The sequence below is a fragment of the Rhinatrema bivittatum genome, chromosome 3 (assembly GCF_901001135.1).
Source record: "Rhinatrema bivittatum chromosome 3, aRhiBiv1.1, whole genome shotgun sequence".
NCBI lineage: Eukaryota > Metazoa > Chordata > Amphibia > Gymnophiona > Rhinatrematidae > Rhinatrema > Rhinatrema bivittatum.
Genome location: NC_042617.1, coordinates 263,817,869 through 263,842,774, shown reverse-complemented (window position 1 = coordinate 263,842,774; position 24,906 = coordinate 263,817,869). Strand labels below are relative to the sequence as shown.

General features: G+C 46.9%; 1 long non-coding RNA gene across 1 annotated transcript in view; it reads right to left on the bottom strand.

Annotated features, from left to right (window-relative positions):
• The window catches only part of LOC115088744, a 107,716-nt gene that overhangs the window by 18,188 nt on the left and 64,622 nt on the right, over window positions 1-24,906 (bottom strand). The window contains exon 3 of the long non-coding RNA XR_003855849.1: window positions 15,061-15,158. This is a non-coding gene — a long non-coding RNA (uncharacterized LOC115088744). The remainder of the gene's footprint in view (window positions 1-15,060; window positions 15,159-24,906) is intronic.

Genomic DNA, 24,906 nt, shown 5'->3' with positions numbered 1-24,906 from the left:
TTTCAAATGAACCCCAAGAAACTTGAGAGTATCCGGGACTGGCCTCAAACCACAGGCCTGAAGGCATTGCTACGTTTCTTGGGATTCACCAATTACTACCAATCCTTTATTAAAAACTACTCATCATTGACAGTCCCTCTAACTGCTATGACCAAGAAGGGAGCCAACCCTGCCAATTGGTATCCAGAAGCCATCTCAGCCTTCCTGATGCTCAAAGAGGCTTTTCAAAAGAAGCCGTGTCTCCGCCACCTTGACCCACACTGTCCTTTCATCGTGGAAGTCGACGCATCTGACGTTGGGTGTGGGAGAGGTTCTAAGTCAGTACAGTGAATCCAATGTGCTCCATCCTTGTTCCTTCTTTTCTAGGCGATTCTCGCCTGCTGAGAGAAATTATGGAATAGGAGAAAAGGAGCTTCTCGCAATCAAGCTGGCTTTTGAAGAGTGGCGTCCTTGGCTAGAAGGCACACAATACCAAATAGTGGTATACACTGATCACAAGAATCTAGAGTACCTTCGACATGCTCAACAAGTCAACCACTGTCAAGCCAGATGGTCTCTGTTTTTCAACAGATTTGACTTCCTTCTGAAGTACCGTCCGGGAGAACACTCAGGCTGATGCCCTATCACGATTCTTATGTTCTTATGTTCTTCTCACCTCAGGATGTGCCGGATGAACCCTGTCATATTATAGATCCTGAAAGAGTGGTTCTTGTAGCCATCCACATGGTACCTGTCAGGAAGACGGTAGTGGCCAAAAGTTTAAGAAAAAAAACTGTTGAAGTGGGCACACGATTCCCGTCTGGCAGGCCATCCAGGACATAGTCGTACCCTAGCTATGTTGCAAAGATACTATTCGTGGCTAACCATGAAGAAGGACATACAAGCGTACGTGAGTTCCTGCGCTGTCTGTGCCAAGCAAAAGCCACCCCCCAGGTGTTCGTGGGGCCTAAAACAGCCTCTACCATCACCGGATGAACCATGGACCCATATCACTATCGATTTCGTAGTGGACCTGCCATCATCCAACGGCAATAACACCATATGGGTTACAGTCAACTGTTTCTCTAAAATGGCACACTTTGTAGCAATACCAGGATTACCTTCTGCTACCGAGTTAGCAAATCTCTTCATTAAACACATCTTCCGTATTCATGGGATGCCTAAACATATCCTATCTGACAGGGGAGTGCAATTTACTGCAAAGTTTTGGAGAGCATTATGTCAAAAATTTGATATCGCCTTGGACTTAACCTCTGCCTACCATTCTCAGTCTAACAGTCAGACTGAGAGGATAAATAGAACACTGAAACAATTTCTGCAATCTTCCGTCAACTCAAGACAGAAAGCCTGTGAGGGAGTCAGTTGGACTGTTAGATGATCGAGGGGTTAAAGGGGCACTTAGAGAAGATAAGGCCATCGCGAAAAGATTAAATGATTTCTTTGCTTCGGTGTTTACTGAAGAGGATGTTGGGGAGGTACCCGTAATGGAGAAGGTTTTCATGGGTAATGATTCAGATGGACTGAATCAAATCACGGTGAACCTAGAAGATGTGGTAGGCCTGATTGACAAACTGAAGAGTAGTAAATCACCTGGACCGGATGGTATACAGCCCAGAGTTCTGAAGGAACTAAAAAATGAAATTTCAGACCTATTAGTAAAAATTTGTAATCTTATCATTAAAATCATCCATTGTACCTGAAGACTGGAGGATAGCAAATGTAACCCCAATATTTAAAAAGGGCTCCAGGGGCGATCTGGGAAACTACAGACCAGTTAGCCTGACTTCAGTGCCAGGAAAAATAGTGGAAAGTGTTCTAAACATCAAAATCACAGAACATATAGAAAGACATGGTTTAATAGAACAAAGTCAGCATGGCTTTACCCAGGGCAAGTCTTGCCTCACAAATCTGCTTCACTTTTTTGAAGGAGTTCATAAACATGTGGATAAAGGTGAACCGGTAGATGTAGTATACTTGGATTTTCAGAAGGCGTTTGACAAAGTTCCTCATGAGAGGCTTCTAGGAAAAGTAAAAAGTCATGGGATAGGTGGTGATGTCCTTTCGTGGATTGCAAACTGGCTAAAAGACAGGAAACAGAGAGTAGGATTAAATGGGCAATTTTCTCAGTGGAAGGGAGTGGACAGTGGAGTGCCTCAGGGATCTGTATTGGGACCCTTACTGTTCAATATATTTATAAATGATCTGGAAAGAAATACGACGAGTGAGATAATCAAATTTGCAGGACACAAAATTGTTCAGAGTAGTTAAATCACAAGCAGATTATGATAAATTGCAGGAAGACCTTGTGAGACTGGAAAATTGGGCATCCAAATGGCAGATGAAATTTAATGTGGATAAGTGCAAGGTGATGCATATAGGGAAAAATAACCCATGCTATAATTACACAATGTTGGGTTCCATATTAGGTGCTACAACCCAAGAAAGAGATCTAGGTGTCATAGTGGATAACACATTGAAATTGTCGGTACAGTATGCTGCGGCAGTCAAAAAAGCAAACAGAATGTTGGGAATTATTAGAAAAGGAATGGTAAATAAAACGGAAGATGTCATAATGCCTCTGTATCGCTCCATGGTGAGACCGCACCTTGAATACTGTGTACAATTCTGGTCGCCGCATCTCAAAAAAGATATAATTGCGATGGAGAAGGTACAGAGAAGGGCTACCAAAATGATAAGGGGAATGGAACAACTCTCCTATGAGGAAAGACTGAAGAGGTTAGGCACTTTTCAGCTTGCAGAAGAGACGACTGAGGGGGGATATGATAGAGGTGTTTAAAATCATGAGAGGTCTAGATGTGAATCGGTTATTTACTCTTTCGGATAGTAGAAAGTCTAGGGGGCACTCCATGAAGTTAGCATGGGGCGCATTTAAAACTAATCGGAGAAAGTTCTTTTTTACTCAACGCACAATTAAACTCTGGAATTTGTTGCCAGAGAATGTGGTTAGTGCAGTTAGTATAGCAGTATTTAAAAAAGGATTGGATAAGTTCTTGGAGAAGTCCATTACCTGCTATTAAGTTCACTTAGAGAATAGCCACTGCCATTAGCATTGGTAACATGGAATAGACTTAGTTTTTGGGTACTTGCCAGGTTCTTGTGGCCTGGATTGGCCACTGTTGGAAACAGGATGCTGGGCTTGATGGACCCTTGGTCTGACCCAGTATGGCATTTTCTTATGTTCTTATGTTCTAATGATTGGGCTGAATTACTGCCTTGGGCAGAATTTGCCATCAGTTCACAGCCTGCTTCTTCAACAGGGTCTTCCCCTTTCCAGCTTGTCTACTGTAGACAACCATTACCTCCGCTGCCAATTCCATTGTCAGTAGCCTCTCCTGCTGCCCAGGCTATCACATCAGAATTATTCCAACTTTGGAGACAGACGGAGGAGCTTCTCCTCAAAGCAGGACAAAAGGCAAAGAGAACCTGTGATGCTCATCATCAAAAGGCACCGCAGTTTCAGCCTGGAGACAAGGTTTGGTTAAGCACCAAGTACCTTCGACTTAAGCTTCCTTCTGCAAGATTTGCACCTCGCTTTGTGGGACCCTTCGCCATCCTTCGGCAATTAGGAAACCTAACATACAGTCTAAAACTGCCTCCGTCAATGAAGATACACAATGCATTTCATGTATTTCTACTAAAGCCAGTGATACTCTCCAAGTTCTCCAGGAAAGATCCAGAGCCTACCAGCCTGGATACAGAAGATGACATTGAATATGCCGTAGACAACATCCTTGATGTACGTAAAAGAGGCAAGACATGGGAGTATCTCATCTCATGGGAGAACTACGGCCCAGAGGAAAACTCCTGGGAACCACTGGCCAATATTACAGACTAGAGTTGGTACATCAATTCCACCTGGCACACCCACGCAAACCCAGACCACCTGGAAGAGGTCTTGGAGGGGGCCCTTTGAAGAGGGGTACTGTTGCGTCCGTCAGTCACAGATGGCTGCGACTGCTCTGCCTTACCTCTTTATCTCCTCTTTCACTCTCCTTGGGCAAGATGGCTGCCTCCGGTGTCAAGTGCCGAGGGTCTCGGCGTTTCCAAACTAGCATGGGCATCCACTCCGCCACGTTTACTTCCGTGGTCTCCTAGGGCGTGAGCGCGCACATCTCTTATGCTGAAATACACGTCATGGCGAGAACATCGGGGGGAGGCCCCACCACATGACGTCAGTACCTCCGGGTATAACAAGCCTCGGCTTCCGCTACCACCTTGAGTTAGTAAGGACTTCGGTTTAGCTACTCTGACCGCTCTAAGCTGCACACTTAGACGCCGCTATCACTCCAAGGGCCTCGCTCCTGTAGAAACTCTAGACACCCGCTCTTTGGGGGTCTCTCGCTTCCAACTACCCTTCGGGGTTCTCACTAACTAAGACAACCGCTCCTCGGGGGTCTTTCTCTCTCTCTACATTTCAGGATATCGGACTATCGGGTACTCGCTCCTCAAGAGCCTACCAGCCATTATATCCTGCACCACAGACCTTCGGTCCCACCATTCTACCATCAGGAAGACGCCTTCATTCCGTGAGTATCTCTACGATCCAGTGCTCCAGCTCCACACCCACCAGCCGCGGCGTTACCCGCACTGCGAGCTCCCGCCTATTGTGAACATCTGGGTGAGACTACACTTCTGAGCCTGTTGAACGTACTGGCACTTCGTGGATCAGTGCTTTACCTTCCTGCTTTCACCATCTATCTACAGCAGTACAATAAAGCCTCTATCCATATTGTGTCTGCTATCTGAGTTCAGCTTATCGCAGTGGTTTCCCATGGGGCCCCTCCCCGTGGGTGGAGTCATCTCCACTGCGACCAAGGGTCCACAATGCCACAAACACAACAATAATAAAGCTTCTATTCTCTCTGTGGTCATTACTGAAAAGTCAGCATATTGCTGTATTTTCCCCATGGGACCCCTCCCTGTGGGAGGAGTCATCAATACAGCAACCAAGGGTCCACAAACATGTCAAACTTACAACAGCTAACTTTAGCTGATTATATTTAGTGGGACTTAACTGGTTAAGTTTTCTACTGAACATCCTTGGCAAAATTAGCTGATTAAGTTTATCTGGCTAGCTTCAATTGCCTGTACTGTTCTGTAGGGATGTGAATCGTTTTTTGACGATTTAAAATATCGTCCGATATATTTTAAATCGTCAAAAATCGTTAGGGCCACGATACAATACCAATTCCCCCGATTTATCGTCAAAAAATCGTAAATCGGGGGAAGGGGGAGGGCAGGAAAACCGGCACACTAAAACACCCTAAAACCCACCCCCGACCCTTTAAATTAAATCCCCCACCCTCCCGAACCCCCCCCCCAAATGCCTTAAATTACCTGGGGGTCCAGCGGCGGTCCGGAACGGCCTCCTGCAATTGAATCGTGTTGTCTTCAGCCGGCGCCATTCTGTGCCGCCATTTTGCAAAATGGCGGCGCAAAATGGCGGCAGCCATAGACCAACACGATTCGACTGCAGGGGGTCGTTCCGGACCCCCGCTGGACTTTTGGCAAGTCTTGTGGGGGTCAGGAGGCCCCCCCAAGCTGGCAAAAAGTCCCTGGGGGTCCAGCGGGGGTCCGGGAGCGATCTCCTGCCGCGAATCGTTTTCCGTACGAAAAATGGCGCCGGCAGGATATCGACTGCAGGTCGTTCAGCCGGGGTCCGGAGGTCCGGAGGTCATTCAGCGGGGGTCCGGAACCCCCGCTGAACGACCTCCTGCAGTCGATCTCCTGCCGGCGCCATTTTCCGTACGGAAAATGATTCGCGGCAGGAAATCGCTCCCGGACCCCCGCTGGACCCCCAGGGACTTTTGGCCAGCTTGGGGGGGCCTCCTGACCCCCACAAGACTTGCCAAAAGTCCAGCGGGGGTCCGGAACGACCTCCTGCAGTCAAATCGTGTTGGTCTATGGCCACCGCCATTTTGCGCCACCATTTTGCAAAATGGCGGCGCAGAATGGCGCCGGCTGAAGACAACACGATTCAATTGCAGGAGACCGTTCTGGACCGCCGCTGGACCCCCAGGTAATTTAAGGCATTTGGGGGGGGTTCGGGAGGGTGGGGGATTTAATTTAAAGGGTCGGGGTGGGTTTTAGGGTGTTTTAGTGTGCCGGTTTTCCTGCCCTCCCCCTTCCCCCGATTTAGCTACGGACTGCCGCTGGACCCCCAGGTAATTTAAGGCATTTGGGGGGGGTTCGGGAGGGGGGGGATTTAATTTAAAGGGTCTGGGGTGGGTTTTAGGGGGTTTTAGTATGCCGGTTCACGATTTTAACGATTTTCACGATACTCTAAACACCCAAACGGCGACGATACGATTCCCTCCCCCTCCCAGCCGAAATCAATCGTTAAGACGATCGAGGACACGATTCACATCTCTACTGTTCTATATTTCTCTATTTATGTTCAGTGTGGTATGCCTTAAATGTCCTCAGCTGTAAAACACAAAACATGTTGTTGTTGATGATGATAATAGTAATGCTAAATCGTATTTACCTTACTATTGCTATGATTCAGTTTCTACTGTAGGTTTCACCTCCAGAGCCTAACAGCTCTGCTTGAATATTTCAGATGTCAATGAAGCCTGCAGTGAAAGAGGTGCAGTTGAACTGATAGTAAGCTTATGATTGGCATAACTCATTTCATTATGCTGTAAAGAACTGTCACGTCAGTCATTGAGAATCCACGTGCGTTCGCTTCATATCGATTGTAATTATGCCTGATGCCAATCATTCTTGGGCATATGCTTCCTAAAGCAGTTTTTTACTGAAGAAACAAGTAGAAAGACAAGTTATCAATGGGCGAAAGAGAAAACTAGAATAAGGGATAGAAAATGTGCTTGCCAGATAATTTGTCTATTTAAAATTTCTATTTATGTAAGATGGAACGCCTTACATAGTGTCACGTGTACGCCACCACCATAGCTCTCCTCGTCCACTCGCCCTGGTTCTCTGGATTCACAAGTTCCTTTAGTCAGAGTGCCGGGCCTAGCCCCGACAGTCCCAAACTGTATAACACAAAGTCTTTATGACAACAAGGTTTTAATGCAGTTTCAACAACCTTGCTCTCTTTTGGCCATATGGGACGACCTGGCCGTTTTGATAGCACCAGTCCCAAGCACTAGGCTATCCTTAGCCAGCCACTACCACTCCCAGTTAGGGAAACACACAACTCTCCCCTAACTCCCCTCGTGCGCAGTTAGGGCCTTCCTCTGCCAAGCTGCTTGTGCCTGAGGAGTGCTGCCATTCTAGTACCAATATTCTTTTCACCTCACTTCAGCTAAGCAGGTGTGGAAAGTTTTTAAACAAAACATTTTTTTCACACATTTTATCCAAAACATTCTTTTTAAAGTATCATTCCTTTACCATCCCCCAACCTCACGGTTATTCCACTTCCATAACAGAGCTGGTGGATCTCTTCCCTTCCAATCCTACCTCCATCTCCTCCTCCTTTGATTCTGAGGAGCTACACTTTTATGTCCAACGCCACTAAGCTGGCACGCCCTCCTCTTCCAGCTCCATAGACTCAGCTGAGTCAGAAGCATTACTCTTTACTTCCCACACCTGATCCTGCTCTTCCTCAACCCAGGAGTCAGGTGACGGTTCTGGGAACCTGGGAGCTGTAGCTGCCTTCCTGATTGCCCTCTGGTGTATGTTTTTAGTACTGCCTGCCTCGGTTTTTCAATATCTAGGCTGCTTCTGCCCCTGGCTGTGTTGTACTGCATCACAATATTAATAACTATTTAAGTTGCACAAAACAAGATTAATCTTCATAGCATAATGAAAACACTATAATTCTTACAACAATAGTGTGTCAAGATGTCAGCGATCAAACAGTGAGGTTCACGAGCTCCATTGAGTCAACCACCCAATAGTGAAAAGCAAAGGGAAGATTTATTTATTTATTTATTTAAGGATTTTTATATGCCGACATTCGTAGGTACATCATGCCGACTTACATCGAACATTGTTAGGCCTACCTTGCAGTTTCGGCTTCAGCAGTCTCCACCAGGTCAATGGATGTCCATGTTATTAGAATGGGACAGCTGGAATCCTCCAGAGCTTTCTGCGTCCATGTCGGGAAAAGGTGTGTCAATGAAGACTCTGAACTTTGATGTATCTTTGAGCCTGAAGGCACGAGAGCCACCTGCTACTCTAGCTCGGGTGAGATCCCTCAATGGAGGTCAAGCAATGGCATTGCCATATGATGTCAGATGCTGACTCGCTGCAGGAGGGGGATCTGTTTAAGTTGCAGCGGAATTGGAGTCAACACAGCCCTGGTATGTGTAATGAGCGGGGTGTTAGAATGGAATGACTGAAGATTTGGAATTTGTGGTACACCCTTCACTTTTTGGAGGGGATCTGGCAGGCAATAGTGGATCTGGAAAAATCTTTGTCCGCTCAGATACTAAATCTCTTAGCTCATATTCGATATATTCCTGCTAAAGTGAGAGTTAGAATTAAAGTTAATGATCACAGAAAAGAGATTGGACACCACTGACGTCAATGATGGGAGGATTCAAAACAATGTGTTCCTTCATAATAAAGCAGAGCGAGAGTTCTCAGCATTTTTCTGTAAGGACACATCTGACAGATGGTTCTCACATGTGTGACACACTGAACACATGACTGTCATGAGATTTAATGTAAACATACACTATGCATCTACAAGAATCCCCTGACTCCCTACAATGGATGCAAAATTGAACTAAGACATTCCCTGTACAACTCACCATTGAAAAAAAATATATTCTGGTTTGATCCCATTAACAACAACAACAACTCCCTCTATTACCAGATGGAATAGCCCTACTCACACACACAGAACTGGCTTTCATCAAATACAGAAAGACCACAAATTACAATCAGAATGGAAACGCAAAAAAGCCACTCTACAAGCAATGCAAAACTGGAGAAATGGAAACAGAACTATAACACCTAACATACTCCAAGGATTTGCAAAAATGCACACAAACTTACAGCTCGATACAGTAAAGTTCAGTTGAAGTTTTCTCGTCTGTAACGAGCTCCCTGCGCACAATTCGGACGCGTAAGGCAAATCAGCCATACAGTCTCCAGTTTCGCGCGTCTGTAGCGCTTCTTAAAACAGATGCGTAACCCTTCCCGCACCCGGCATGTAAATGAACTAATTAGCTGTATAATGAAGGAATTAGCTATTCCCCTCCCATACCGTAATGGGCGCTCAGGTTATCTCATTAGTAACGCACTGTTTTGCCGCGGCCCTAACGTGTTAGTTTACCGCCTCCCCCTAGTAGGAGTTAGGACTGAGTCTAGTAACAAATCCATCGACACCGCTTAAGATACTCAAAAACAATAAAACACAATTTAAAAAAAAAGCGATACAGAGATGATCGAGAAAATGTAATGATGTGGGACACATAAAACCTGTCAGAAGAAAAAAAAAATTTTTAAATACCTGTCGGAGGGCCGCGTCAGTCCAGGCGGCCGGCGGCCGGCGAGATCCGGGGGGCCGGTGGTCGCGTGTTAAATCTAGGCCGCGGGCGGGTGGGCGCCTGTTCCAGGCGGCGGCGGCGGCAGCGGCAGCGGGGGGACACGCGTTAGTTCGAGACGGCCGGCGGGCGGTCGCGTGTTAAATCTAGGCCGGGTCCGCACAGGCGCGCATTCATTCACTGCCGGTGGGGGCTGCCTCTCCGGCAGCCCCCACCGGCAGTGAATGAATGCGCGCCTGTGCGACCCCTGCGTTTCGGCGCTCAAGGCAGTCACATGCCGTGACGTCACGCCTTGAGCGCCGAAACGCAGGGGTCGCACAGGCGCGCATTCATTCATCCAGGCGGAGGAGCCGGTGGCGAAAGCAGCCGGCTCCTCCGCCTGGATGAATGAATTCATTCACTGCCGGTGGGGGTTGCCTCTCCGGCAGCCCCCACCGGCAGTGAATGAATGAATGGGCGCCTGTGCGACCCCTGCGTTTCGGCGCTCAAGGCGTGACGTCACGGCATGTGACTGCCTTGAGCGCCGAAACGCAGGGGTCGCACAGGCGCGCATTCATTCATCCAGGTGGAGGAGCCGGTGGCGAAAGCAGCCGGCTCCTCCGCCTGGATGAATGAATTCATTCACTGCCGGTGGGGGTTGCCTCTCCGGCAGCCCCCACCGGCAGTGAATGAATGAATGTGCGCCTGTGCGGACCCGGCCTAGATTTAACACGCGACCACCCGCCGGCCGTCTCGAACTAACGCGTGTCCCCCCGCTGCCGCCGCGCCCACCCGCCCGCGGCCTAGATTTAACACGCGACCACCGGCCCCCCGGATCCCGCCGGCCGCCTGGACCCACGCGGCCCTCCGACAGGTATTTAAAAATTTTGATTTTTACACTTCCTGGTGCCTGTCATTTCAAATGTCATTTGAAATGACAGGTACCAGCGCACCCAGGTTACTGTATAGGCGCTGTTACAGCGCCTATACAGTAAAATGGGTTACGCGGGCATAACCCTTCCCTACCGCTTTAAAGCCGTGGCATGCATTTGCATGCGATTAGAGGAGAGTATCGGGGAGTTAGTGAAGAGAACTGTGCGCGCGGGGAGGAAGGGTGCGCCTGACACTACCTCACTATTTCTACCGCGGCCTTACTGGATCGACCTGTAAATCGCACAAATTTACACCTGTATTATGGAACGCACACAAACAGTAACAACCCTACCTTTGGAAAGGCAACACTACAAATGTTAAACCAGTCCTAAAAACCAATACACCTCCTATTAAGAAAGCAGAGCAAGCCAAGCCCAAGCAGTTATAGATCACTGTAACTACACAGAAACTACAAGCTTGCAGAATACCCTTACCTTGGTCATACATGAAGAACACTGACAGACTCTGACCAAATAAATACAGAATAAAGCGGCCATAAAGTTAATGTTTTTGTTTTTCTATTGTTGCACTGTATACAGACTATGGCTTCTTGCTGTTTCCAGTTCAGTTTTTGTCTGTACATTCTTAATTATACATTCCTCAAAAATATTAAATAATTGTAAAACTATACTAATAAACAGAATAAATGTTTTAAAACAACTGATGAATAGATTAACTTCCAATAATTTTAAAATTATTAAAAATTCTCCAAAAACCAATAAAATATTTTTGCAGCACAGGTTGATCCAATCCTGGCTTTCCCTCCTAGAGAGAGGCTGTGTTCACATTGTGCTCCTACAGCAGAGATTTCAAACCTTTATTTTCATATATTTTGTTTACTTAGATTTATAATTTTGACATTTTAGTTACGTTAGTGTTGAGGCATCAGTCCTCACTTTTATTTAGAGTTTATTTAATTTATTTAGACTTTGATTTGTTTGAGGGGAAGGCAGCTTCTTTGTATACTGACTGCTGCTTCTCTTCCCTTCCCCCATTCACTTACATACATACACACACACTTTGCTTTGTTTTAGGGTGACGTTTTATTTAGGCAGGGACAGTTTTACAGGGATTTAGTTTTAGGGTGAGCTTTGTTTTAGGAAGGGTTATTTTCAAAGCACATTTCCTTTCTTATTTCCTTTATAGTTTTAAGTTCTATTGTGCTCTTTCCTTCAGCCTCCCATTAGAGCTGAAGGGAGAGTTTTATTTAAACTCCTTTGTTTGATTTAATTATTTAATTTCATCCCTTCCCCCAACAATTGCTTTTTTTAAATTTTATTTTAGTTTTATAACTTTAAAGAGCAGCAAACTCTTACCTTTTTACTTTCTTTATTTAATCACTGGGGCTCCTGGTGCTCTGGGAGGGGGAGGGCACAGCTACTCAGCCGGGCCACAAGCTCTGAAGCCCAGCTGAGCTCTAATCAGACCCCTGCTGTAAGCCTTCCTGGAGCAGCCAAGGAGCCTTCTTTTCTAAGTAGATTTTTTTTCCAGTTTTTTTGTACTTCTCACTCCCTTGTACACTCTCTTTTTAATTTTGGAGCACAGGTTCACTTGTTCTTTTAAAACTTCACTTTCCTGGACATACAGTGGGTTTATACCTCCCTACCAGCAGATGGAGGCAGAGTACAAAACCATGAGGCACTGCTACATAACTGAGAGTGCCACCTTTAGTCCCCCAGTATTTCTCTGTCTCCAGAAGATGGTAGAGGTGCAAACCTGCAGTCCTGACTAACTTGGAAGTTTGTGAAGTGGTGCAGCTCCCTGAGGTGCCAGGTTCTGATTGGCGGGCCATCCCTTGGGTCGAGTCAGGAGAACGGGGGAGGGGGCGGGGGGTTGGATACCCCTGGCTGTTTCAGCCCACTGTTTCTGGGGCCCCTGATAGCCAGGGGACTGGCTCACTCTCGGCGCCCTGAAGTCCCCTCCTACCCACTGCTGGACTCTCCAGGGAAGTATCCCTGTTGGGGATTTTTGCTTCTTTCTCTTTATGGGTAAAGCTAATTAAAAAAAAAAGCCTACATTTGTTTCTGTGGAGAGTTTCCAGCCCAGGATAATCGACCTGAGGGGGCTGTACCGGGGGCAGCCGGCCTCTGGAGCTGTTGGAGCCAGTAAGGGAGTGTGGGCAGGTACAGGAGCCTTCTCCCGACGGGGGATGCGCGATTTCAGTGTGCCGCAGTTTTTTTCTGTAGACCTGCGTTATGTGGGCTCTACCTGCCCATCTCGGCCTTTCTCCCATGCTCCAACAGTTGCTCCGTGGCAACGCTTCCGGGCGGCTCAGCCCCATGTGGTGAAGCCCACTTCACATAGCAGTGCATCTGCTTAACGGGGAGATTGAATTTCTGCTGAGATGGCAGAAAAACTGTGAACAGCAGCCTGCAAGGCCTGTGGGACCTGGTCCACCTGCCTTAATCCCCTCTCCCTGTGCACAGGTTGTGCCTCGGTGGGGGGGGGGCCTCTCCTCCAAGGGGCCCAAGCTTAGGAGGGTCTCCCAAACAGGGGAGTCTCTCTCTCTCTCTCTCTCTTCCCGGGAGCCTAAAACGGGCTGTCCAGAACTATCGTGGACCGCGATGATTGAAGTGCAAAAACTGGAAGAATCATCGCACACTGGGAAAACATCGCGTGCGGTGCTAATGTTTTCGCGAATGGCGAAAACATCGCCGCACGCGATGTTTCCCCACTGCACGAAAGAAGCCTCATTTGCATTGGTAACGCCCCCTAATGCGTTACCAATGCGATATTGGAAAATGAGGCCCAGAGTATTGTTAAGATTAGAAATTACATTTAAGATTTCTACAGAAGAAACCAATTCAAACTCAGACCATAAACTCGTGGTGCATAAAGTTATCTCTGAAAACCAATGATCCACATCTTTAAAGGTCAAAAGCAAATTTTCTAATTTCAAAGAAAAATGATTAGCAAACATGTCAGCTGAAAGTGTAGAAGAATCCAGACTATTTTCTGGTTTCTCCAGGCTAGGCGGCCAGCTACCTCCCTGGCTTATGTCAGGGTTTGGAAGGTGTTTGAGGCCTGGTGTACACAGCACGTTTTGTATCCTCTGTTGGCTTCTGTTCCACACATTTTATCCTTCCTGCAGCAGGATTAATCCAAGGTCTGGCTTACAGTTCGCTGCGGGTCCAGGTTTCAGCTCTGGGCTGCCTTCGAGGCAAGGTCCAGGGCAAGCCTTTGGCCTCTCATCCGGGTGTCATTCATAGAAACATAGAAACATAGAAATGACGGCAGAAGAAGACCAAACGGCCCATCCAGTCTGCCCAGCAAGCTTCACATTTTTTTCTCATACTTATCTGTTTCTCTTAGCTCTTTGGTTCTATTTCCCTTCCACCCCCACCATTAATGTAGAGAGCAGTGATGGAGCTGCAACCAAGTGAAATATCAAGCTTGATTAGTTATGGGTAGTAGGGGAAGTAACCGCCGCAGTAAGCAAGCTACACCCATGCTTATTTGTTTCACCCAGACTGTGTTATTCAGCCCTTATTGGTTGTTTTTCTTCTCCCCTGCCGTTGAAGCAGGGAGCTATGCTGGATATGCTTGTAGTATCAGTTTTTCTTCACCCCTGCCGTTGAAGCAGGATATGCATTGAAAGTGAAGTATCAGGCTTATTTGGTTTGGGGTAGTAACCGCCGTAACAAGCCAGCTACTCCCCGCTGTGTGAGTGCGAATCCTTTTTTCTTCTCCCCTGCCGTTGAAGCAGAGAGCTATGCTGGATATGCGTGAAGTATCAGTTTTTCTTCTCCCCTGCCGTTGAAGCAGAGAGCTATGCTGGATATGCGTGAAGTATCAGTTTTTCTTCTCCCCTGCCGTTGAAGCAGAGAGCTATGCTGGATATGCATTGAAAGTGCATTTCTGAAAGGAGTGAAGCATTTAAAGCCTCCAGTTAGAAAGGTCTGCCCGGAATGGAATCTTGATTTAGTATTGCGGGCTCTCTGTGATGCATCCTTTGAGCCTTTATATCAGGCCACCCTGAAGGATTTTACATTGGAGATGGTCTTTCTAGTGGCCATTTGCTCCACCAGATGAATTTTGGAGCTTCAGGCCCTTTCGTGTTGTGACCCTTTCTTGCGGATCTCCAGCAACAAGGTGTCCTTGCGTACTGTGCCTTGCTTTTTTCCTAAAGTGGTATCAGCCTTTCATGTTAATCAGAAGGTAGAATTACCGGGTTTCCCAGAATGGTCTTGGGATCCTACGATGGGCAGGGACCTTCACCCCCCTTGATGTTCGTCACGTCTTGTTGCGTTATCTGAAGGACACTAATACTTTCCGATGGTCAGACCACCTTTTTGTCTTGCTCGATGGAGCAAAGAAAGGGCATCGAAGGCTACCATGGCCTGCTGGTTAAAAGACACGATTTATTCAGCCTATATTTGCAAGGGCCACTCTGTCCCGATTGGCTTAAAGTGCATTCCACGCGGGCACAAGTGACCTCTTGGGCAGAATATCAGTTGCTTTCTCCCCAGGAGATTTGTAGGACAGCCGTCTGGTCTTTGTTCCATACTTTTACCAGGCATTATTGCCTGGATGTGCGCACTCTGGATTTGGCTAATTTCAGGGAAAGTGGATCTTTTGGGTTCCCGCCCAGTGTAGGGGAGCTTTGGTACATCCCACTGGTCTGGAATGATGTGGGTATGTCCAGGAAAGGAAAATTGGTTCTTACCTGCTAATTTTCATTCCTGTAATATCGCAGATCATTCTAGAGGCCCACCTTGGTATGGCTGCTGAAAGACTGATTCCTGATTGGGTTTCAAATGCATTCTGCAAAAGAAAAACAAAAAAAAGTTTTGCTATTGAGAATTTTTAATCTGAGCTCCACAGTTGGCTGCGGCATTGACACTGTTCAGTTTGGGGTATTCCAACCCTAGTTTCTAGTTCGCCCTGCTATTAGGGGGTGATATTTCTTTGGCTTGGGTACAAGTTAATACTGAGGGACTACAGGGGGCACTCTTGGTTATGTAGCAGTGCTCAAGGTTTTGTTCTCTGCCTCCATCTGTTGGTAGAGAGATATAAACCCACTGGTCTGGAATGATTTGCAGTATTACAGGAACAAAAATTAGGAGGTAAGAACCAATTTTTCTGTCATTTTACTTATTTTTACACATTTAATTTAAATATAAAAAAATCACTCTTTAAGTGACCCTTATCACCTCCCTTTTAATTTCAGTAGAGACTGCTTCAATCCAAGTCCCCGTTGCCTATTCCACAATAGAAAGAACAGCATGAGCAATGGGGAAGAAGCAAAAAAGGTGTCAGCTGGAAGTCAATACCAAAGAAGAACATCTGTGACTTTCTGGCTGGCACCCCAAAAGCTGCAGCAACAACATCAGCTGCAGCTTCACCCCCAGCCTCCTATTGCTGCACCCCCTCAAAATGCAGCATCTAACCCAGCATCAGCTGATAATGACATCTCTGCTGCTGCTGGGCACAATACTCCTGTCCCAGCACTGTTATCTGCTGGGACAAAGACCCCTATTTTAGGGGACCTTTTAGTGGCTGGCACTACTACGCCAGCCATGGAAAACACTATTCCTGCCTCAGTTCCTTCCACCACTGAGGTGGCCACTCTAGCCGACACTATCCTTCCTTCTTCCTCAGAGGTGGCTACGTCACCGGACAGAGAGACAAGCGATGTCCCTGCTGCTGCGGAAATTAATAAAACATCTCAAGCAGCAGCAGGGTACAATAAAGACAAAGCTCAGAGTCCAGTTTCCTTCCTGGTCATTGCTTCCACTTCTGCTGCAGTCAAATTACCACAAACAAGATCATATGCGGTGGCGGAATCAGGTGCAGCAGCTGATGGCTCTGCTGGGAGGGATGTAGGACAAGCACAACAGCCAGGATCGGGCAGTAGAGCCCCGTACCCAATACAATGTCACCTACCCATGGGGTAAGGTGTCCACAATGGGAGAGGCAGCTATTGAGGACCACGTCATGGCACTGGCTGACGTGGTGGGTCCTGCAGCCATTGTGGTGGTTGGCAGGATGTATGGAAAAATAGTATTTTTCCTCCATACACTGGCCGCCACACATATGGCAATTGTAAAGGGCATAGTGGTGGAGGGGGGGTCTTTGTACCAGCTGAGCCTCTGGAGGTCCCCAGAACCAAGATGGTACTATCAAATGTGCCACCCTATATTCCTAAGGCAGTAATAATGGGTCACCTGCACACCCTGGGGGAGGTTTGTTCTCCCATCACTGTGATATCCCTGGGGTGCAGGCACAGGACTATACGCCACGCCCTGTCCCATAGACTGCAGGTGACCATGAAGCTGCTTCAGGGAAGGGAGGAAGTGGAGGGCTCTTTTATTATCCATCATGATGGGGCCCCACACACTATGTACTACAGCACAGAGGAGGTGAGTTGCTTCCTGTGCTGGAAGGTGGGGCATACCCACAAAGTGTACCCCATGAAAAAGCCAATAAGTCTGCCGCCCCTGAGCTGCCCTCCTCTGCTGCCCCCTCATCTGTAGCTGCTACTAAAACCTTGACAGCTGCAAAGCCCTCCACCCCAAATTCCACCTGTACCTCTGGGGGCTAAGGTCCTAGCATCCCTACCACATGTACTAGGACCTGCCCAATTGACGCCACTCGAGCCTTCCCCTCCACCACCAAAACTGCAAATTCCAATCACTTTAACATAACTGCCAGTGCTGAGGAACAGCAGGCCTTGAGGGGGGGGGGGGCCCTCTAAAACCATCTCAGAGGTCCACAGGAACATCACAGCCAGAACCCCTTCTGCCAAACATGGCAATAAGTTGACAACTTCCTCTAGCATGCCCAAAAAAGCTACAAAGAAAACCAACAGGTCTTGCCAGAATGACAGTGAAAATGTAGTCTCTCCATTCACCATCCCAAAGAGGTCTGCTCCTCTCCCCAGGACTGTTGAGGCAACTACCCCGGCAAATAATACCTCACAGGGAACATTTATTAAGAATGAGGCAGCCACCCCTGCAGAATCCATCTCAAAGGAGTCTGCCCCCTATGAGTATGTGGCAGCCACCCCCACAAATTCTAACTTGCAGGGAACTGCCTCAGAAGAGAAACTGGCAACCACCCTTGCAAAATCCAACTTGCAGGAGACTGATGGGGCAGCCACCCCTGCGAATTCCGTCGTGAAGGGATTGCATCTAATGAGAATGTGACTGCCACCCTAATGCAGCCGCTATCAGCAGAGAATTTAGCTGCCCCCCCCCCCCCGCCACCACCAATTTTAGCAGGGGGGGGGGTGGAGACAGCCTCTGGAGATCCAGCTGCTGCCAAAAAGATAATGAAGCGGCTTAAGGAAGGAGAACAAATGCCTTTCCTGTCAATATCCACACCTGAGTCCATCCCCATGGAGGAAGCATCAAACCCTCCCGACCCCTTCCATGTCATCTCTTCCCTTGACAACACCTTTGCTGGAGGAGAAATAAGACTGGAAAGAGGGAAACGGAGGAGCCAGGGGTGGACTGAGTGTGGGGCAAGTGCACAGGGGAGGAAAAGCCTGCTCCCGAAGTCAGGAGGAGGATGTGGGTCCCTTATGGGACAAGGGACTCGGAATTGGACTCTGAGAATCCAGGCCAAATTACCAGCAAGGGCCTGGAGAAGAGGCCTGAAACATTAGACCCCCAAAGCAGTTATATCATCAGAGGCCCGATCCCTGAAACATCAGCTCTTGTGGGCAGAGCGAGTCCCCAAGCAGATCTCCTTTGGTGAGATCCTCTTTCTGCCATTATGATTCAGGGGGACAGAAATCCTCCTTCTGGTCAAACTGCAGAGGAAACCCCTTGTTCCTCTCCAACCACCACCAGCTGGCCTGCAGACCTCTGAATCCCTGTCTGCTGAAGAGGAGAGGAAGAGCCCATCGAGGTTACCACCTGGCCAGGGTGGGGAGCCCAGTCTGATCCCTGTCACAGACACCAAGGTCGAAAGGAATGAAAGATTAGATATTGGCCTGAAATTATTTAAAATAGTTGGGTCTAAATTTTGATTTTTTAGTATGGGTCTGATAATAGCACACTTTACTATCTCAGGTACTATACCTTCTTTTAATGAAAGATTAATTATGAAAGTTGTGCCTGGAGCAATGGTGTTCGCTATTGCTTTTAATGAAAATAGAGGGATCATATCTAGAGGATGGTTGGTGGGATTAAGGGTCATTACGAGTTTTTCCATTTCTTCTATTGAAATTTCCTCAAAGCTCGGCCATCTATCAATTTCTTTAGTATGCATATTTATTCCATGAGTTGTGGTAGGATCAGTGCTATCTATTAGTGTTTCCACTAGGACTTCCACTCATAATTGTACACATAGCCTACCAAACTGATCCAGTTATGTTTGCCTATGATGCTACTAAGACTTTCCAGACTGCCAGACTGCCAGCTTTGCAATGCTGGCAGCTCTTTGCTTGTTGACAACACTGAGCAAGTTAACAGGGCACTTTAATTAGTCACAGTCTGTCATGATACTATGCCAAACTTGGGTTCTCTGTTTACTCCCGCCAAGAGCTCAGAAAGCAGCTTCTTGGTTGAATTAGTTCTGGCCCCAATCGCTGCAGCCTCATGATATTAATAAGTCTGCTTTCAGTGTATCCTGAAAAGCATTTCACAAAATATCCATGACCATGCCAGTCTCAGACAAAAGCAGCCCATTTGACTAATACAGGCCTAAAGAGTCCTGAGTTATTAATTCACATTTCACTGCTAGCCTTCCGATAATGATGATGAATTTTGAAATTTTCCAATTCCTCTTTGATTTTCACCATTCATGCACATATTGATTTCCAGACTTGCCTCAGGATATCAGATCAAACAATCTTTGCCCTAGGGAATAAGGAAATTACCTGTGCCATGTCTTTTTTTCTTTTTTTTTTTTTTAACTATGATATGAGCTCAACAACTTTGCAGGCTGCAGTGTTGTTACCTTCTAACAGGTTAATTTAAGAACTGTCAATAAGGGACTGAAGTCAGTGAATGCAGACTTCAGCCTGAATTTTCCAAGCAGACTCGAAAATTAGCAGCTATATGCGGAACTCTGTGCGGCATACGCACACACATTCCCGCCTGGTTGGAAGCAGATGTAAATGTGCATGAAAATGGCTTCTCTGAGTGCATGTATATGGCTTCCCTGCCCCAAGTCTGCCTCCAGGAACACCTCTTTCTAGTATGCGTAAAAGTAAGCACAAAATCACTTGTGTGCATAGTTTTCCATGCACAGCCTCTGAGGCCATTTTCTAAAATCCCATTTACTTAAATAATTGCATTTTATATGCATAATGCTTTTGAAAATTGGGACCAAAATAAATGAGTTGAGGCAAGGGTGCTGTTCTCCCTGCTTGAAGTAAGAATGGTATCAATTGGTTCCATCCCGTTTTCCTTACTTCTTTCAACCAAATCCTGACTCCTCCCTGTCCCTTCTCTGGCGCTTTTATCACCCAAAAGATGAATGGGTATCCAGAAAATGGAAAAACAGCAAATGCACTTTGGCTACATGAGTATTGGAATCTAAGGGTCCTTTGAAGTGCTGATTGATCCTACCTAAAATCCTTCCCTCCCTAACTCATACCCACCCAGTCTATTTCCAGCTTCTTCTTTTACAGATTGTTCGTGGGGTAGAATCCTGATTTCTTGCAGCTTTAAGGTGGATGGGATGGCTACTGAAGTTTTTCTGTTCACAGAGAAATTATCTTGTTTTTTTTAGGTAAGGTAGTTGTATTTTTGTTGTGATTGCAAGGTGCCATTTTCAGCTGGTAATATGGGTATTTTATTTGCTGATTTAACATTATTTTCCCCTACTATTTTGTTTCTAGTGGATTGTTTAAAATTACAGAAACTGTATTAAGTTAGCTGGAAATGCTGATCAGTCTAAGTGTCAAAGCAGGGTGTCAGAGTATAGTGTTGCTCACATCTACCTCCCCCCCCCCCTCCCCCGGCTGTTTTTTTTATTTATATATTTATTTGATTTATATTTTGCTTTTCAGGTACTACAAAGCAGATTACATTCAGGTTCTGTAGGTATTTTGCTGTCCAGAGAGGGCTCACAGTCTTAGATGGAGGGTGCCCAAGTTCTCAAGGAGTGGCAGTGAGATTTGAATCCTGGCTTCAATGGCTTACAGCCCACTGCTTTAACCACTAGGCTTCTCTTCCATTCTGCTCTATAAGTGGCCTCAGTCCTTGCAGAAATGCTCGATTAAAGTAACCTCTTCCTCAATTCCACCAATAATTTACCCGGTTTAGTTCTTCTCAATCATGATCTCTGTGTTTTGACTCAAAAGCCTTTTATTTGATCTTGCCTATGTGTCTTGTCTGTCTGGACTAGGGATGTGCAATTGTTTTTCCCGAATTAGGCAATGTCAACAAAATTGCCTAATTCGGAATGGTTCGGGAGATCCGAAAAACGATTGAATTTTTTCCGAAATTTCAGAAAAAATTCATTTTTAAGTTAGCGCGCGCTAACTCCCAATAGCACGCATTAACTCTGCCAGGTTAGTGTGTACTAACCCAAAAATCGGGGCCTCCGCCAAAAAAAGCCCTGAACCACAGGAAAAACGAAATTCCCATGGGGGGCCCCGAAACGAAGCCCAATGCGAAATTTTTACCCGAAGCACATCTCTAGTCTGGACTAGATTATAAACGCCAAGGATTTTTTAACCCACCTTTTTAAATAATGTATAAGGCAGCTTAGAATTGCAGTATAATAAGTTGCTTCCTGTTGCCTCAGGTAGCTTTTGGTACCTAAGGCAACAGGCGATAAAGTGACTTGCCCAAAGTCATAAGTAGTGTCAGAAGGGGGAAGTGGGATTTGAACCTTTGTTGCCATGATTCTCCATCCATTATTCTAACTACTAGGCCAGACCGGCACAATTTTATGCAGCAAAAACATACAGTGGTGCCAGCCTTGGTCCTCCAGTGCCATTTCCAATAGCAGCAGCAACTAGGCAGGAGTGACCAGGGATCATTCCTGCCCCATGAAGAAATTTTTAATACAGGGTAAGAGGTTCTGGGATGAGGGTGCAGTGGCCCAAGAGTATTTTGTTTGTTTTGGGTGGCAATGACAGCATTAATTTTTAAAACAAAACATATGGAGGTGAATTTTCAAAAGATTTGTACATAAAAAAATAGAATGTGCACAAGTACAAAAGCGCATTCGTGAATATATTGTATTTTCAAAACTGCAAAATACGCACCTAAATCAGGGTCCATGAGTAAATTTAAGCATGCCAGGGACCTTCTGGGGCGGAATCAACATTTATGTGCACAAGTTGTTATTTTACAACCTGCCAAAGTGATGCGCGTAAGTCTTTTATTTGCGAATATTTACTCCTGCTCAATATCTGGTGTAAGTGATCGTAAAGCAAGTGTTGCTTACCTGTAACAGGTGTTCTCACAGGACAGCAGGATGTTAGTCCTCACATATGGGTCACATCACAAGATGGAGCCCAATCACGGAACACTTTTGTCAAAGTTTCTAGAACTTTGACTGGCACCTACTGGGCATGCCCAGCATGGCACTAACCCTGCAGCCAGCAGGGGTCCCCCCTTCAGTCTTGTTTAAAAGCTAAAGTAAGTGCCAAAAAATAAAATAAGAAACGTAACAAACCCAACACTGCGGGGTGGCGGGCGGGTTTCATGAGGACTAACATCCTGCTGTCCTGTGAGAACGCCTGTTACAGGTAAGCAACACTTGCTTTCTCACAGGTCAAGCAGGATGGTAGTCCTCACATATGGGTGAGTACCGAGCTGAGGATGTCCAAACATGCACCAAATGTACCCAAAAATGTGCAACAGGCACAACAACTGGGGAGGAATTTGGTAGAGGGCATCCTGAACCCTAATGGGCAGGCAGAAGGGTGTTAGTACATCAAGTTGCAAGAAGGTTGCGCAAGACAGATTGGCCGAAGATGGAATCTTGTCTTCCAGCCTTGTCTAGACAATAATGGGCTGTAAAGGTATGGAGAGAACTCCAGGTAGCAGCCCTACAAATATCAGGAAGCTGCACCGAGCGAAGGTGCGCTACAGAAGTTGCCATGGCCCTGACCGAGTGTGCTTTAACACGGTCTTGAAGTGGAATGCCTGCTTGCTGATAGCAAAAAGAAATGCAGTCCGCTAACCAGGAGGAGAGAGTCTGCTTACCCACAGGTTGACCCAATCTGATGGAAGCAAAGGAAACAAACAATTGAGTACTTTGCCTGTGGGCAGCTGTACGGTGTAGGTAGAATGCTAGAGCCCGTTTGCAGTCGAGGGTAGGCAGAGCCTGCTCTCCTGGATTGGAATGGGGCCTGGGAAAGAAGGTGGGTAGTATAATGGATTGATTAATGTGAAACTCCGATACTACCTTAGGCAAGAACTTCGGGTAAGTGCAGAGTACTGCCCAGTCATGCAGATGTTTTGTGTAAGGCGGATAGGTAACTAGGGCCTGTAACTCACTAACGCTGCGGGCAGACGTTATTGCCAGACGAAAAATCACTTTCCATGTGAGAAAGCGAAGATCACAGGATTGGAGAGGCTCGAATGGTGGTTTCATGAGCCGACCTAAAACCAGATTAAGGTCCCAAGAAGGAGCCGGAGGGTGCAGTGGAGGCTTGAGGTGGAGCAAGCCCTTCAGAAAACGTGTTACATGGGGTTGTACTGAAATAGGAACATCCCCGTCACCTTTATGGAAGGCGGCGACCACACTGACATGCATTCTGATGGAGGAAGTTTCTTAGACCTGATTCTGACAAGTGCCAGAGATAGTCTAGAAACTTCGTGGTGGAACAGGTAAAGGGATCAAGGGATTGAGAAGAACACCATGATTTAAACCTGTTCCATTTGTAAAGATAATATTTTCTCATGGAAGGCTTCCGTGAAGCAATCAGGACACGGGAAACTGTTGAGAGGTTGCAAGATTAACCTTTCAACATCCAGGCCATCAGGGACAAGGCCTGAAGATTGGGGTGGTGTAGGCACCTGTTCTGTGTGATCAGAAGCGGGTCCTTCCCCAGGGGAATGTGCCCGCGAATGGAGAGGTCCTGAAAAATTGGAAACCAAACTTGATGTGGCCAGTGAGGTGCTATCAGGATCATGCTTCCCTTGTCCTGATATAGCTTCACAAGAGTCTTCAAGAGAAGTGGAAGTGGAGGGAATGCATACAGGAGACCGGTTTCTCATGAGAGGGAGAACGCATCTCTTGGCTGTGAGTGTTGGCTGCGAGTGAGAGCAATAGTTCTCTACTTTGCGGTTTTGAGGTGACGCAAAGAGATCTATGTGAGGGTAACCCCAACATTGGAATATCGAGTCCGCTACTGTGGGGTTGAGAGACCACTCGTGTGGTCAAAAGGTGCGACTCAGCTTGTCTGCCAACACATTGTCCACTCCCGGCAAGTAGGTGGCCTTGAGGTATATCGAGTGGGAGAGGGCCTCCGCCCATATCTGTGCAGCTTCCTGACACAGGAGGCGGGAGCCTGTTCCTCCTTGTTTGTTGATGTACCACATAGCCACCTGGTTGTCCATTTGAATTAGGATGACCTGGTTGGAGAGGCGATCCTGAAATACTCTGAGAGCATATCTGATTGCTCGTAGCTCCAGGAAATTGATCTGGTGTTTGGCTTCCTCTGGAGACCAGGACCCTTGAGTTTGTAAATTGGCAACGTGTGCTCCCCAACCGATGTTGGAGGCATCTGTTGTAAGGGTTATTTGAGGATCTGGAGCTTGAAAAGGAAGGCCTTGAAGGAGACTGGCCTGATTCTTCCACCAAGCTAGAGATAGACGAAGTGGGTTGGTTATGTGGACAACAGCTGACAGTGGTTGAGATGACTGAATCCACTGTGACCTTAGAGTCCACTGTAGCAAACTCATGGCGAAACGAGCCATGGGAGTGATGTGTCCTAGCAGGACTAGAAAGTGACGTGCAGTGGAGCATTGTCGAGACTGCAGCTGATGGGCGAGAGAGAGGAGATGATGAGAGCTCGTTCTCAAGGAAGAAATGCCTTCGACTTGAGGGTGTCCAAGTCTGCTCCTATGAACGACAGGGTTTGCGATGGGACCAAGCTGGACTTTGGATAATTGATGAGTAAACGCTAGAGAGATCAGGGTGTGCAAAGTGAGACGTAGGGACGTCAGAACAGCTTGCTGTGTGGGAGCCCTGATCAACCAATTGTCGAGGTAGGGGTAGACGTGGACACCTTGAGTTCTGAGGAATGCTGCTACTACTACAAGGCACTTGGTGAAGACTCATGGAGCAGAGGCTAAGCCGAATGGTAGCACTCGATATTGGTAGTGCTTTGGGCCTACGAGGAATCACAGAAATTTGCAATGAGACGGAGTTATTGCAATATGTGTGTAGAAGGGGGAGGAGGGAACCCAAGGTCACCATCTTGAACTTTTCTCTTTGTAGGAACTTGTTTAAGGCCCGAAGATCTAGTATCGGGCGAATGCCACCTGACCTTTTTGGGATTAGAAAATACTGAGAGTAGAATCCAAGGCCCTGTTGGGAATAGGGCACTGGTTCTATTGCTCTGGACTGGAGGAGGAGGGAAATCTCCTTCCAG